A 17,084-nucleotide genomic window follows, 5' to 3' on the forward strand; every position below is an offset into this window, starting at 1 on the left:
TAAAACCAGGACCTTTAGACAACCCCCACTCTGACGTAGCCCATGTCTCTTTATTTTACAAAATAAAGGCTTGAGTGCTCATTCTCCTGAGCCTCCGGAGTTTCCGCTGTGTTATCTGTGCTATCTGTGATTGTCTTGGAAACCCAGCTCACCCTGAGGCCGGCTATTAACATCTTTCAGCATAACAAAAGCTTTTATTGTCTCACTATTTCACATGCATCCTGTCAAGACACGCAGATGAATGAGTTACCAGGGGGTAAGTTGGGGTATAAATTTACAAGGCCTCTACTCCATCATAATTGTCTGTATTCATATTCTCATTCTTCGTGCTCATCCAGTTGTATTTGGAAGCGATTTGTCCTCAGGAAAGAAAAAAGGGGGGTTGGTTGCTTTGCATCTGCTCTGTAGAAACAAAGAAAAGGGTGTCCTGGGGCTTCTTGTGGAGAAGCTGACATCCTGGGAGGTCACCCACTAACCTTCCCTGCCTAACTTGTTCTTAGCTCTGTGGCCTCCATCGTGCCTATTCCACATCATTAAAAAATGTTTAGTGAAAATATGAAGCCAGCTTTTTCGTTTGAACAGACAATTTTTATCCAAGAAGCTGAAGTATTTCAGTTGGAAGGAAACTTATTATCAGGGAGAAAATACCGAATGGGGTTTTCTACACTAAAATTCTTGACACTCTGCATATATGAGCAACCATCCATAAAGGACACGCAATTTACATCACCAGAAGACTCTTCTCCAAGCCCCGCTATAATATTTCTCGAGAGACACAACCCAAGAACATTTGACTATCTGCGTTTTTGCATGTGCCTCAAAGCTTTTGTTAGCGTGACTGTGATGGCTAGTGGGTATGATTTGCTCACGTTCCCAGCAGACAGCCAGGCCAGCAACATCTCATACTTTATACATGCTCTCCGATTCTTTTTATTATTTAGTGGACTGACTAAGAATCCCTTAATGGCTTCAATGGCTGTTGTGTTTTCAATGAAGCAGCAAATAATTGAAAACACTAAATACTCATTATAACTAGTAAATGGCGATACAATAATAGGCAGGCAAATATTAGAGAACTTCTCACCCAGCTGAGGGAAACCAAATATAGTAAAGATCATCTTCAGAGAAATACACCATGAAGGGCATTCATCTCTGTAAAATTAGTCTGAGGCACCCTTCTAACTTGTGGTGCTATTTCATCCAGAATGAGAACAAAGCTAAAAAGTTCCCTAAGTCCAGCCTGTACACACACTTTACTCACTCAGTGTTCATCTGTTATGCGACTACACTGCCTTTAGTCATCTTCAGCTCACATCAGTAGTGTTGCGTATTTTATTCTTTCTGACTACTTATCCGTTCCACCGATGCTGGAATTGCTCTATAATAATTTGTGAATGCCACATGATGTCCTAATTATTGCAGTGCTTATTGTATTCATACGTTAGGTAACGGAAGTGTGGGGAGAGAAGCAACAAGGAGAGTCAGGCATTCTGAGGAAAAGCCTTGCTCAATGTACACCACTTAATGCAAACAACTGCAGGCTGCTAAGAGCCACATCCAGAAAATGAAAAAGGCTGGGCATCAGAATACCAAAACCACCTGCCTGGCATCTTACACCACCACTGTAGAAATGTGACTGGGATTGGATTTTGTTTCTCATTCAGCTTCAATCTCTCTAAGGCTAGAGAAGATGACTGTAGCTTATAGGGGCAGAAAAATATAATGTTATTCAAGACTGTGACATTGTTATTCTAATTTGCAAAAAAGGAGGAGGAGCAGATTCAAGGATGATACAAAACCCTTGGGCTGGCTTCCCTTTCTGGCTTATATTGACATAAATAACATTCAGGAGTGGAAGAGTCCATTCTAAGAAGAGAATTAAAATGCACTAATCAATTTGCATTGCTAAAGTAGTGCAAGACTTTAGAAGCATATTCATAAAATTTGTTTCCCCTGAATTTTCTTTCGTGTTAACTGTCTTGGTCAAATTCTCATCTTTGTTCAGATTTCACCAATAAAAAATGACTCAGCTAAAGGCTTTAGAGTAACTGTGGTTTCACATCATTGTAGAGGATAACAGGTTTCACTCTAAAAGATAACGTACCTCATTCAGAGTGATGCTAGAACTGTTGATGTTCAAGGACAGATTGAACAAGCAACTGCAAGAGAAACCCAGTACGGCATACTGAGAATCACACGAATCTTGGGAAATTCTGAGCTGAATATTCTGAGCTGAATATTCTCAGAGAGTAGAAAATGTTATGGAGGAAGATTAAACATACTTGCCCTATTCTTGTTCTTCACCAGGTGTCTGCTTACGGCCCCCGCTGGAGACAGGGTACTGTCCTAGATGGTCTGAACCAGTATTGCTAATCTTATGTTCCTATGATTTCCATCCACTGACTATTTATAGATACGCTTCTTTAGGGACTATCCATAGGTGCTGCCCCTCAGCCCCATTACTGATGCTGTCAAGCTACTCTGACGGCTCAAAGATATTAATTCCTCAATGGCTAATTATTTACAGATTCAGCTGCACCATGAGCATCATCTGCACATCCCAAGACCGATGAGAAAACAGAAGAGGACAAGATCGGGTGAAGAAAGATTATTCAGCAGGAAGAAACTCTGTGCATTCCTGGGAATGCCCTCAGCAGTAAACAGAGGCAAAATAGTATAAAAAAATTCTGCCCTTGGCAGAATGATAATCAAAGTTTTGCCACAAACTGGAGGTGTTTTGCAAGATGGACAGAACGAATCCCAGTGTGCCAAGTTCAGACATTTTGTGGCAGAATGAGGATGCGTTCCTACAGGAGTGAAACACCTAATTGACCCATAATCTGTCAGAGCTGCAATAGAGAATAAAATTCCCAGTATTTGGGATATATTGGGATATATTTGGGATATATTACTGGGATATAAATTCCCAGTAATTGGTTTATAAATCTTTCCTGTGATACTGGGACCTAGCAATTTATTTTGAGTATTTGAGTGTTTATTCTGAGGCAAGACAGTAGTTTAGCTATATTTAAACTCTTTGGCTTGTGCTTGGAGGGGAAAGATGACAACTGTGCACAATGATTTATTTCTTCACTTTGCCTGGATTGTAAAGATGTGAAGACACAGCTTTGAAAAATCAGTCTTTCTGGTGGCCAACAGGCAGTGTGCAAGTGCTGTCCCTCCTGGCCGCAGCTTTCTGCCGGGCTGGATTTCCACTCAGAACAGCTGGTGATGGGCAGTCACCTTCATCCTCTCCACGAAGCCTGTCATAATGTGCTAGCTTTTAACTGCCCTTTTGTCCTGGTTTCAGCTGGGATAGAGTTAATTGTCTTCCTAGTAGCTGGTATAGTGCTATGTTTTTGAGCTAGGTATGAGAAGAATGTTGATAACACGCTGATGTTTTCAGTTGTTGCTAAGTAATATTTAGTCTAAAGTCAAGGATTTTTCAGCTTCTCATGCACAGCCAGCGAGAAGGCTGGAGGGGCACAAGAGGTTGGGAGGGGACACAGCCAGGACAGCTGACCCAAACTGGCCAAAGGGGTGTTCCGTATGATGGGACAATCATGCCCAGTATATAAACTGGGGGCAATGGAGGTGGGGGATCACCGCTCGGGGACTAACTGGGCGTTGATTGGCGGGTGGTGAGCAATTGCACTGTGTGTCATTTGTAGATTCCAATCCTTTTATTATTACTGTTGTCATTTTATTAGTGTTATCATTATCATTGTTAGTTTCTCTTTTTCTGTTCTATTAAACCATTCTTATCTCAACCCACAAGTTTTACTTCTTTTCCCTATTTTCTCCCCCATCCCACTGAGGGGGTGGAGGGAAAGTGAGTGAGCGGCTGCATGGTGCTTAGTTGCTGGCTGAGGTTAAACCACGACACCTTTGAAGACCACTTTGCCAACAGAAGTTTACCAGAAAGTCAGTGCCCCGCACAGACAGTCCATACAACAACACTCACACGTTACACTGTTTCTCAGGTCGTGAACTGTCCCTGTCCCTTACATCCATAACTCCTCTACATTATATGAACGTTAGCACATGCATTTAGCTGCACAGTGAACACGGTGAATATGGAGCATCATCAGGGCCAGGTGGGATAGTTAATCCTTATTGTCCTGGTTTGCAAAGGACAGACTTTACTCTCTAGCAAAAGGAGCAGAACTGATTTCTGGGTGCAGCTTCTGGAAAAAGTCCTCAAAATTACCACCATGGAGTGGGACAAAGGTCAGACCTGAACTGGGGGCGAGGTCAATAATCATGTGTAAAAGTATTGTATGGCAGTTTTGTCTGAGCAGAGGCTTAGCAGATAGAAGAAAAAAAAAAAAAAAAGATAATCTCATCCTCCAGGGAAGAAATGGAGGCCACCTGCCAACCCTTTCCCACAAGCAAGTAGCCAGGACAGAGAGCATGGCTGGCAATTTCCTTTTCCTGACACTTATTTCCACATTCATCCCTCCAGAAAGCAATAGCAGGCCATCACTGGATTTCTGCAGCTGTTCATGTTTCACTCTGTGCCAGAACAGTGACCTCAGTGACAGCAGACGGGAAGCAATACCGTAATACCCTGCCTGTGCCATGGATTTACAAGTACAAACTATCTCTTCTATGACCAGATTTCATTAGCAGAATTGCACAAAGAGAATAGCTGAGGTTCAGGAAGCGCCGTGTGCATATCGAAAGCAGACAGAGGGACCAAGTTACTTTAATCCTAATGAGAGATGCTCCTAACATACAATGAGGCACTAAAGTCTGTTAAAAGAGAAAAAGAGGGAAAGGTAAAATTTTGCACCATGCTGTTCTGCTAAGTTATCAAAGGAAAGCTGGAAACACTGGGCTCTGATTGCAAATTTGGTCATGGAAACATGGCTTTAGGCAAAAAAAAGAAACAAGAATTAAAGCTATTTCTCCCCTTGGTTTCCAAAAGCACAAAGTAGCCAAGCAAAGACATTCAAAACAGCAATGGTCCCAGCCCCATTTGACTGAGCGGACAGACAAACATATCTCACTGCATATGTGCCTTCTCCAGACAGAAGTCCCCCTGAAGGGGAGTTTCCTCGCACAGAGACTGCAAGATCAGAAGATATTTAGCATGCAGACACACCAGCACACATAATCCTGCCCAATTTCTTCAGCACATATAATTTATCTCTTCTAGAGCAGAAGCTAAAACCAGTAATGCCTACAGTTGCTGCACTACTGTGGAATGCATCACCAGGCATTTCCCTTGAAAAGCACTGAGGAACATCTCTGGTTTAAAAAATATTTTATTTTCTGCCAAGTCATCTGTTCTCATGATTTACATTTTATGTCAACAGCCATGAAAGTATCTGAATAAACCCTTGTGGAAATTAACATTCTCTGTTTAGTTACGTGCAACGTGCATTTCCTACAACCTCCTATACCTTCACCTAACAAGATGGCTTGCACTGGATCTGCTTGTTTCATGACACAGTACATTGTCCCTGAACCTTCACTTCCAGCCCATCAAAGAATTTCAGCTAGCCTCTTGCTCAATGAAAGGGGGTAACTCAGCACAGCAATCATCATGCACTGCCCTTGCCTTCTGCTCTGGCTGTAGCATACAGAGATGGTTTTATTTTCAAAATCTTCTATTTGGTTCATCTGCTGGACATTTAGGAGACCACCAGCTGGTCCCTGTAGCATAAAGACTACTTAAGTGAGAATGATATATTGTTCTTACATAGCCTGTTAGGTACACATGGGTCAGCAAAGGCAGGAAGGACCTGGGGAATGTTCTTAAGCTCAAATCCTCAAGTATATCCTGGTGCTTTCAGTAAAGCACCTCATGAACATCAATTTGATGTGATCTAGAGAAAAGGTTTTTGATTTTCAAACAGTGGCACAAAATTAATGTCTCCAGCCTAAGATTTGATCTGAACTAAGATCATGGAGAACTGGTGAGTAGCAAGAATCTATATGATCTGATTAATCAGAACTGATTGATTATTGTTGCCTAGTTTGGACAGCACTGTCTAGAACAGTGTTTTTAAAGCACATAATCTCGATGGTATATCTCTTCTGATTAGCCCTTCAAAAGAATATTCATGTAGGTTGGAGCTGCAGCATCTCTGCTGAAGTATTTTGATGACATAATGGGTTGTTATAAATATATAATTTGCCCAAGTGAAACAAGTCCAGCTATTTAGGGTAGGTCAGAGCATCAAGTTACTGTGCCCTCTCTAACATAATTTTTACTATCTCTTAGGTCAGAGAGATCCTGTTTAAATGCAAAAGCATTTTGTAATTGCAATTTGCAAAACAATGAGAGAAATATGCACAACATGGTTTGCTGAAAGAGCAGAATTTTGTCAGAATAGGACACTGTTTAAACGTTTACCCTGGGGGCACCAGCTGTTTTCTAAAGTACTGTTAAATGACAGAAGCAGATACTGACAGGAGAAGATACACTTACGGGCAATACAAGGAAAGGCCAAGAATAAAACTTGAAAACAGTTTACTTGTAAATAAGAGCACAAATACAAGAAATCTGTGAGTCCACAGATAGGGTAGCGATGATAGAGAGACATTCACCATCATATAGACCATTTTGTCAAGAAGGGAAAGCTTCAGGAGCAGGGTACGAGACAGCAGTTATTTTATCCTTTATACAACAACCAAAGATGCTGATGTTCAGTACTTACCTTTTTATCCATTATTTCCTATGACTTTCTCTTCCTAATATTGCAAACAGCAACTGCTTTTTGCAACATTGTGAATGATGTTTAATACCTAGATTAAATGAGAGCTGGGGGGCAGAGAAGTATTAAATGCAGAGGTGATACCATTTTAACAGACTGCTGGTCTTTGTCATAAGTAAGCTATCAAGCTTAGACCTAACAAAATCCATCAGGAGCACAGCAGCTTTGCCAGCAGCTATTACAAAGGGAATAGGGAATAATTTTAAGTCAAGGCGAATAAATTCTATTGGGATTAGACAAATTCACAGATGGTAGAACCACCAGTGGCTATGAAAAACAAGAGTCTACATGCAACCACTCACAATATCTTTAACCAAAAAGGGAGGGTGAGCAGAAAGCAAGTAATTTGGACTTATTTCTTTGCTTGGCCTCCAAGGTGTAGCTGTTGTGGAAAGGAGACAGCAGAAAAGGAAAGCAAGGCATGACAGCATATTAGCTACAAGCAATACATTAGACCCTCTTCTCCTGTATCCCTCAAATCTGTGGTGCTGATCCTGCGAAAGGCATGCCATCCTAGATCCGAGGGCAAGGAGCCAGCAACTCAAAAGACAGAGGAAAAAAGATTTACGTAGCAAGGGAGGCGGGAAGATGTGATAAGGAAAAGGGAGCCTCAATGACCTGAGCGAAAATAAACAGAGAACCACTTGCCTGAATGGCATTTTTTAGTTCTGATCCCATCAGCCAGGTCTCCAGGAGAGACAATTCCTTGTACAACATCAGCAAATTAGTCCAGTCTCCAGTTGTGACTAATGCCTGGTAGAAAGCTGTAAGGGAGAGAAAACATGAACACAAGCTGGTCAGTTATGCACCGAAGAGAATAAGGAAAACAAAATGTCTCTGAACTTGCAAGTGTCAACACAAACCCAAAAGACTGATAGGCTTGTTTACTTAACGTGGGGCTGTAGTATGGTGAGCACAGAGAATGGGAGGGATTCTTACAGCGGCTGCTTGCAGGAGGTCAATACGTAGCACAGTGGTCACCTCAAACATATATGTGAAGGTAGAGTCAAAGGGGTTCCAGCACTTGGATTTGTTTTCTCATCTTTTATCTGCAGTGAAGCTTGCGATGGCAGCCGCACGGGAAGAGCCAATGGCGTTTCTGCCCATGGTTGCAGCATACCCTGCGAAATACTGTATCCCTTCAGTACCTCATCTCAAGGACTCCAAAAGCTGGGTCAGAGACTCTGAGGCTGAACACATTGAGGAAAACCTGTGTGCGCCGAGTCACAGGAGGAGACTACCACCTTATGGACCTATCTCAAGGGCTGGAAAAACCCCAACCTACTTTATTCCCTCAGTTTGTTCACCTGAGCACAGTTCAGCCCACTGCACTGGGCAGGAGAAGCACAAACGTACGAGAAGGACTGCTGCAGTGGAGCTGAGCATCAGTGCAAGCAGTTACAGGGACTGACTGGAAACGCCAGCTTTGAGACCTGCTGTTACGAGGTACAGCTCTAGAGGTGAAACAAGAGGGACTTTAGAGAAGCATCTTCTTGCTGTTCCTGATGAAATGAAATGTTACTGCCCACTGAGACTCTCTCCGTGTTCTGCTTCTCAAGTACAATTATTACTCCACCCTCAGCCATGCTTTTGTGCCCGTTTCTGATAAGACCAGGGACTGCTTTTCCTGCTGTATCTGATCTTGCATTGCCACACAACCCACAGGAATTGATCCTGCCAGGCCTCAACAGGCCATATAGCACAGACCAGAACTATAAAAAGCCAGTGCATTCCCCACCTCAGAGCAAAGGGAAAGCCTGGAGGGAGGAGATGCTGCCAGTTGTTTTCTACAATGATTCTTTTCACACTTTCCAGTCACTCAGTCCAAGCTCCATAGATACCTGCAGGGTCAAAACGCTGTCCTCAGGAGTTGGAGTAGTGACCTTGATAAGTGACACAGCATATACGAAGTGCTTTCTTTGGAAGGAATTACCCCCAGTACAATCTTTCCTCATTCAGTCTTCGTTTTCCTTCAGGCAAAATCTGCCAGAACTTACTACTTCCAATTCTGTTTTTTTCCTTCATCATCTTCTTTATTTTATTTCATTTTATTTTGTGTGTTGTCCCAGCCTCCCTTTTCAGAGGTGTCTCCCTGGGGAAATTCATGTCCCTTGTACTTTTTACTCTGTGCACATAATAGAACATTATCTGCATAATTTATCTTTCACTACATGTTGTCTTCCTTCTGGCTAAGTGTTTTTCTAAAATAAATATATAACCTCATCGTGTACACTGAGAAAAAGAGCCAACAAGCTTGTCCTATATGAGAACTCTATAATATCCAAAACCTGAACCACCAAGAATATGTCAGCTCAGTTCTTTAGGTCAAATGCAACTGTAAAGCTAGTCTTCCTCCTGCCTCTCTCTATTTTTCAGTTTTCCATTCTTTCTGTAGATCTAATGAAACCCCCACAAGGCTGAATCCAGATAAGATTTGGAATTGAAATGCAACCCACAAAGCAAGGCAATTCAAAGAGATAAGACAAAACCCCCTCTGCTTTTAATGCCTTTTATTACACCTCTGAAAGGCAGGGTATGAAACAACAGCATATCTATGGGACAGGGAAGGGTGGGAGCACTGGTCGTGGACTAATTAGCATGACCATAACATCCAGACCACGTGTGCAGAGATGTTGCTTCCATGTGGCATGCTTTCAAGAAGCACAACTGCCAGTTAGTACGTATTACAGCTCACAGTATGCAGGGCCCTGACAAAGCATTTGACCATGTCTTGAAGTTAAATGTGCCCGGGCTGTTGTGGTCCAGTCAACACAATCTTCGGTCAGCTTCTCTTACATTCTCTTGAGCATGAGGACAACATAGTGCTTTGCTGATGCTGCTGGGATTTCCAGGTGTTTATAGCTATGAGCAAGAAAATCTGATAGAAAAACATAACAAAACAGGTTCTTTTCTATTGCAGCCTGAGGTTTTGTAGCAAATCTGAACCACAGCATATTAGGGTGAAAACACGTCCTGAATACTGGGACAGTTAAAAATCTTCCTTCTTCATTTATTTTACCATGTGACTATATCTGTGCAATTAAAAGTGAATTCAACGTCTCCATGTTTCTTCTCATTTTCCTTTATGATGATTTCAAAAGTGAACCAGTTTTTCTCCTTAGCACAACACTGTTATGGTCCTTGTTTTGTATCACCCTTCCCATTTGCACCAGTTCACCAGCAGGTTCAGAGCCTAAGGTTAGATGGTACCGGGTCTACCCCATGTGAGGACTGAGTTGTAGATTTGCAATAATAGGCAAATCCAAGAACAAGGTTTGGAGTTTCTTCCCCAAACCCATCACACTTTTCCTTTCTACAGATATCTTTGGATGGGCTGAATTGTCCTTGGAGATTCTAGATCTCTCCAAGAGCTGTTTATGGGATCAATTCAGGTTCCTAAGCACAAGTATTTGTTACCACTTCAGATAATTGAGGGTCTCCCACCTAACTTCTGAAAGTTCTGGGTCTCCAGAAAGCCCAATGCGGATGTCTCTCATACTTTTGGGAATCCATAGTAGCATTACAAGTCTAGGCACCTGAATCTCTCCCTAGATTCAGACCTGTCTTTGTGATGGCTATGGTTGCATTGAGTGAATCTCAGGCCATGGGGCTTTTTTTAGAAGGTCACACCAGCAGATTTGTGCCAAACCAAAGATTCTGACTAGATGCAGGGTTGAAAGCCCTCCAGGTGCTTTGCTGTCCCATCCATGGTGTCCCCATTTATGCATTTTATAGTGTCCCCTTTCCGATTTCCATAGATGAAGTTACGTTTCTTAGAAGGACCTGAGTAAGGCAACGTGAAGTTAGCTTCACTAACTCACTATTAATCACCTGGTGCACTGTCACAAGACTAATGGCCTAGTTTAAAGAACATCACTGTCAGGGGGTCCTTTTTAAATAGGATTCACACAGTGCAATGAGAGGAAGCCCTTGTATCTAAAAAAAATGACAATATGAAAGGAGAGACCTTGATCTCAACAGATTAAATTTGGATTTTATTGAAGACATTCAGAGCTAGGAACGTGTTACCTGTTGGAGTCATCCAAAAAGCACCCAAAATAGGGAAAAAAAGGTCTGTCTCCTCTCTTCTTTCATAGCAGTGCAACGCTTTTCTTTGAATTTTTATATTTTAGCAGAAAAGCTCAATCCAGACTCAAGAGCTGTGGAAAATTGACCTGTTTTCATTACACATTCTTTGATAATCTCTGAGCCTTTGAGGGTTCACTCCCAGGGAAGTGAACACAAAGAGACATAGAGGAGGGCTTGCACATGGCCTCAATGGGAAGGGGAAGAAGCAAGGAAGGTTTAACTCAAAACACACCAAAACTTTTCAAAGCTTCCCATCTCCTCTCAACATCAGCTGTTCCTTAAAAGCCTTCCTTTGAAGTCAAAGGCCACAGTCAGGGACTTCCTTGGAGGAGAGAACTTTCACCTCCGTCCTTGTTTTGCCAAATCCACTATTCTCCCTTAACAACGAAAGTTTCTATCTCACGTGCTCATCAGAGCCAAGAAGACGGTATGAAACATGATCCTCTGCCATCAGGGCTACTATCAGGACTCAGACTTGGATTGCTCTTTCTCATCATTTCTGTGGGTGTCTCATTATCACATTTATGTCAGCCTCGGACTGGGATCCAACACAAGTGTCCTTCAGGCAGGTGAAGTCACACTGCCCTTTCTTCTTTCATTTTCGCTGCGTTTGGGCGATAGTCTGTTATCAATAATGGGAAGAAATTGTCCCTATGCTGTATCAGCGCAGAGATAAGTCTCCTAGCCTGGCTTTTCTTCAAAGCACGTGAAAGGATCTCTGAAAGGAAGTTACGATAGGAAAAGTGAGAAAAGTGGTCAGCTGGCTCCCATTTGCTTGACTGGAAGCACATGTCCAATATCAGCCATCTCGTCATCTCTTAGGGGACAAAAATACCACAATCAACCTCCAAACATTCTAATTTCAAAGTCAGGATCTGTGAGACTAGGTAATCATAGTGCAACGCTGATTCCTTGGGAACCGCTATCAGCACCCACTCAAATGTCAACACTCAAAGCAAAGACTGATGTAAGTACGGTCACCTTATCGGTACTAGCTGTCCTAGAGATTTAATGATTTGAAGAAAGAACCTGAGTTGTAATAAAACTTAATAGCATCATCTGAAAGGCATCAGATAAGTCTAAATTGCCACAATAAGAAAATAATGTTCCACCAATTTTTGTCCTAGTTAAAAATCATCTTCGTACAAGTATATGGTAAGGATGGGAATAGGTCATGAGTTGTAACTGAAGGTAACTGATGTCTCTCCCTCAGCCTATATCAGTAAAACCTCAGTTTCATCCAGTTTGGGGCACTGGACCTCAAAAAAAGGAGTGGAAAAATTGCAGGAATTCCCGAGAAATGTGAACTATCTAACATCAAAGACCGTGATCTATAAATAAGCAATGAGGGAGCTGGTTGTTCAGACAGAGAAGAGAAAAACAATGGACAGAGCAATTGTAAAAAGACTGTTGGAAAGAGAAGGAAAATCTGTTTGCTATGACCAGGATGGCTAGCATAAGAAATAATGGGCTTAAGTGGCAGGAAGAGATATGAGGGTTAGACATCAGGAAAAGCTTCCTAACAGTGAGGGGAGTAGGGGACTGGAGTGGATTGCCCGGGGCGTGGTAGACTCTCACTGTTGGAGGCTTTTAAAGAACAAACATCCATCAGAAATGATATATATAGATAGCTGATCCTTGCTAAAGGGGAAGGAAAATGGATAAAGAAACTTCTTAAAGCCCTTTCTCCCCTGTTTTTTCTCTGATCCTATAAAGCTACTAAAGAGACCCCAGCCTGCTCAAAATCCCAAGGACATGGTCAAAGACAGCTATAACAAAGCCTCCTGCAGTGAAACTGCAGAGTCCTTGCAAACCTCAGCAAACCAGGGGGCTGCTCAGAATAACCTACAGTGTGTTATACCAAGGAGGCAAGTGAACCGCTGCTGCTTTATTTTACGTGATGTTTAAACAATGGACTAGCTTCCAGTAATACAATTAGTTTCACTAATACCTCCAAAACTACCTGCATGGTGAAGGCTAGGTGTGTCCTTGCTGAATCAGAATCTAAGTACAGCACCCTGTCCTGGGCCACTGAAATACACTCCTCTGCCAATGCAAAACTTTACAGTCCAGGAGTCTCTATATCCTGGAGTAGCTTCATAATCTAACACGAGGGAACCGTCCTGCCACTATCAGATAAGGGTCCTAAATGAGAAAGGCAACATTCCAAGGTCCAGTGCCTGTGCCCTTTTGATTACTGCAGTATAAATATATTCTTGTTTGTCAGACTGATCTTTCTCAGTCTGTTTCTTCATATCAGTGGTAGAGATAGGCGCTCTCTGGGGTCCTGTGAATGTAATTACTTTGCTTTCTGCATGGGGGAAGATACCTCCTTTCATTCAAGGGTGCTGTTGTCTGCAGCCTTGATTTAGTCACTTTTATGTCTATTATGAGAAACGTGGACTCTACCATGAGTTGTGCCAAGCACATCTTTAGAGTGAACGTCTTGCAACTTCGTGCTGCCACCTACGACGGAGAAATAACGTTTGCTTTATCTGCTTGCCAGAAGACAGGACATCCCTGTGGAGTACTCCCCAAGGATTCTTTGACCAGACACTGTGTGTCACCCTTGGTTTGCCCACTTACACTGGCATAAGCATTTTTCTACTTTGCAATGGCACTTAGGACCTGAAAGCCAACCTGTTGTCATGTTGGGGTTCCAGAAACATCTGATTATATTCCTTTGCAAGGGAGATGTTTTCCCCACGCCTGCTAGGGGAATTCTCCTCTGTCTTGAAGTGCAAAATGCCATTGTTTTTCTACAAGTGTTTCCTTGGAACTTGTCCTATAAGAAGCCAGGACCTGCCGCACACCCTAACAGGCTCACGAGACCTCTGCCATGGAAGCAGGACAAGCTGGTGATTCAGGTTTCGCTATTCAGTACATGAAGGGGAATATTGCACAAGGAAGTACCAGGAAGCCAGCGACTCTAAATATTTACATAGTTGTGTGCTTACCCCCCCCCAGAAAAATTCAGCAGGACTCCATTTAAGGTCATAGACTTGCCACACTAACACTGGAATGAAATCTTCTCCTTTTTACTTCATTAAAAGCCTCAGGCAAGAGAGATCGAGTTTAACCTTAGCATCATTCTGTTTCAAACAACGTATACTAATGCTGAGTGAGCTGGAAGGAGAGGTATTTATTTAATGTATTTATTTGTGTGGTATTATCAAATTTGAGGTCCAAAGACTGAAATCCTACTCTCCACAGTACTGTGTACACATTGGTTAATATGATTTGCTCTGGGAGAAAAAACACGTTGAGATATGCTAGAGGGTGAAAGTAAATATTATCGTGTGTAAAGCAGTGAGGGGGGGAATGAGGCAGAATGAGAGACAGAAAAGAAGAGAGAAATAACATGATATATCCAAGGACACTCAAGAAACCCATGTCACAGTAGGGAACTGAATTCACATCTGTTCTGTTCCAGCTCAGCACCTTTTCTACAAGCAGCCTCCCTCAACGTGCTTCATTTATGGTCGAAACCCCAAAGAGGGAAAAGAAGAAACAAGAAGAGGAAATACTGCAGGAACTTTAACCCCACTACTGAATACTTTTCATGGTGTCCAGGTAGTTAAGCTTAGTCTTCAATAATGTATGACAGAAAGTAATGCAATTTAAATCAGGAGAGGTAGACAGCAGGGTAGGGGAAGTAGAGGTGAGCGCTGAAGTGTGCAAGCCGAAGGAGACAATATTGTAGGAAAAAAAGCTGCGAGCCATAATAACAGCTTTTCTTAACAGAACTTAACTAGGTTAGAGTGACCTCCGAGAGGTGCCAGAATTTTAACAGCCAAATTCTAATGTGAAGGATTATGGATATTTCTGTATAAATTGCCCTTGTTTTACATAGACCATTTTGCTGAGCACAATGTTAATTTTGCAGCTCCGCTGGAGCAGCAGCTTATAAGAAGATAAACAGAAAATGATGCCTTTAGCAGCTGACGGATACCTTGGCTGAGAGGGATGATAAAACTATTTACATGAAGATATTAAAGGCATGAAGGGTGCACCAGCTTTTCAGCAGCACTGCTCTGAATAGGGTGGGGGAAGGCGGCAATGGATGGGAAAAGACATATTATCTTCACTCTCATTTTTACCCAACTCACAGCTATAACCAAGAGAAGACTTTTCTTCTTTAAATGCATGCTCTTCGCTGAATTTCCTTTCTTGCATAATTCTGCAGCAAGAACTGTTGAGTGAATTCCCATCCAAGGTGAAATTTGGGGTGTGATCCACGGTGCTGACAGAGCAGGAAAGGGGAAATTCAAGAGAGCTAAGGCGTAACCCGTTCTGGGAACATAAACCCAATTGCACTGGAGTGGCTGAACCAGATGGCGCTCGTAACTCCCCATGTTTCCAGCCCCTGAATCTGTGGACTTCTTTACCTTTGTGTTTCATCCAGCCTCAGCAGAGATGATGAGGGTAGAGAAAAGGGAGAAAGGAAGGGGACATCAGGATCGTGAGGTTCAAGCCAAGGTTAAGAACTCGCCCAAGCCGGTGTCAGGACATGCACTCTCTCCAGCTGTGCCTAGGCCAGTCCTGCCCTGAGGGATGTACCCACTTCTTCAGGGACAGCAGAGGGGATAGGAAGGGAAAATTGGAGCCTGAAAGCAATCCGTGACTTCTCAAAGCACCACCCTCAAAACTCTGCAGCCATATCTCAACAGACTTAGGATTCAGCCTGCATCAGCTGTGGCAAAGGGGTGAGTGAGCAAGCAGGGCAGCTGCCTGAGACCAAGGACTGGGCTGTGAAGATGGGGGAAGGCAGAGGAAATATCAGTTGTGCCTGGTGGGGTACACGTCCCCCTGCCTCTCTGGCCCAAGTAGTCATAAACTCCAAGGTCAGGCAGCCACTAAATTTCTCCTTGACTGGTCAGCTCCACTTGGCCTAATTCCAGGTATTAATGACGTAAAAATGTGCATACTTAAGAATTAATCATAACAAAGTATTTTTTGTTTTGAACCACCTGTTCTACTCTCTTTATACTTGCTTCTCATTAGCTCTTCTTAAATGTGAGACAAGTGACTGGCATTCATTCCAATTAAAAGTAATTTTTTTTTTTTCTTCAAAGAAAAGATAACACTGTGATAGCCACACTTGAATGGCACCAAGAGATTTACCTGCCCAAAATGATAGACCTGAATTCAGTGGCTCGCAGCAAGGTAATGTTAGCTCAGGTATGATCCCTCAGAACTCCACCTGGCTGCAGTCATAAATTGCTGCCTCCATTACAGCTTTGCCAATACCATTTCCATGCTGACTGCACACCAGCTTTATTGTAGTATAACGCGCATTTCACAAGAGTGCAGCATGAATGACAGAATGGGGTTAGGACGCTAGAAAAGCCACATTATTTTTTCATCCTAGGAGTTGCAAAAGGAGGTAGAAAAGAGAAGGGCAAAGACACCAAAGGCTCAGCTCTCGGCTGCTGCTGCAACTGAGTGAAGAGAAAGACAGACGGAAAAGGGCTGTGCTCACTCATCCAATCTAAACGTAGGAAAGTTTTTCCGAGGTATTTCCCACTAGTCTTTCACTTATTATGCATCAAGGGCAGAGCTGTCTCCATTTTATTGCACTCTGTCATACAGAGCTGGGCTAATCATCGCTGCTGCGAATGGAGACAGTCAGTTGGGAATCTGTCTTTTCAAGTGTCCCCCACGTTCGTTAGACATGCCGCTGCCCTGACTGGAGCTGTGTCTGGTGACTTTGGAAAAACTGCCTTTGTATACAAAGATCTAAAGGACACCGTGAAAAAAAGACAGGTATATATGACAAAGGAACCGAAGGACAATTCTGCTATGTCCTGAGCTTGAGTTAAGGTATCTAGAAGCAAACTTGGCTCTGATCTCCTCAGCACAACTTTAGTAACGATGTGTAATGAGCTCTGGGCAGAAGTTGCCAGGCCAAGGAGACGACGCAGCGCCACGCAGCCCTGCGAGGATGCGGCAGGTTGGGTTGGAAGCAGCACAGCCACCTTCGCTTCTCCTTAGCCAGTTCAGCAAGGTCTGCTCTCACCACTGCAGCTACCGAGACAGACCCGGGCGTAAATTTTAAATGTGGATTTTTTCAGACTGCCAGGAAGTAAGATGAGTTAGGGGTGATGTCTTGGAAAATGTTGGGTCTGGAGCAGTCATCTCATATCTTTTATCTACCCAAGCAGCAATGTCAGAGGAGAGTCTGAGGCCATCATCCTCTCATCCTGACCTGTCCAGGCAAAGAATAAAGCCTCTTTTTAAAAACCTGCAGATTTATGTTTCCAGAGAAAT

General features: G+C 42.9%; 1 long non-coding RNA gene across 1 annotated transcript in view; it reads right to left on the bottom strand.

Annotated features, from left to right (window-relative positions):
• Positions 1-7,378: 7,378 nt before the first annotated feature.
• The window catches only part of LOC126050833 (uncharacterized), a 141,422-nt gene continuing 131,716 nt past the window's right edge, over positions 7,379-17,084 (bottom strand). Inside the window, exon 3 of the long non-coding RNA XR_007509662.1 lies at positions 7,379-7,489. This is a non-coding gene — a long non-coding RNA (uncharacterized LOC126050833). The remainder of the gene's footprint in view (positions 7,490-17,084) is intronic.

This window comes from Accipiter gentilis, chromosome 26 (genome assembly GCF_929443795.1).
Source record: "Accipiter gentilis chromosome 26, bAccGen1.1, whole genome shotgun sequence".
NCBI lineage: Eukaryota > Metazoa > Chordata > Aves > Accipitriformes > Accipitridae > Astur > Astur gentilis.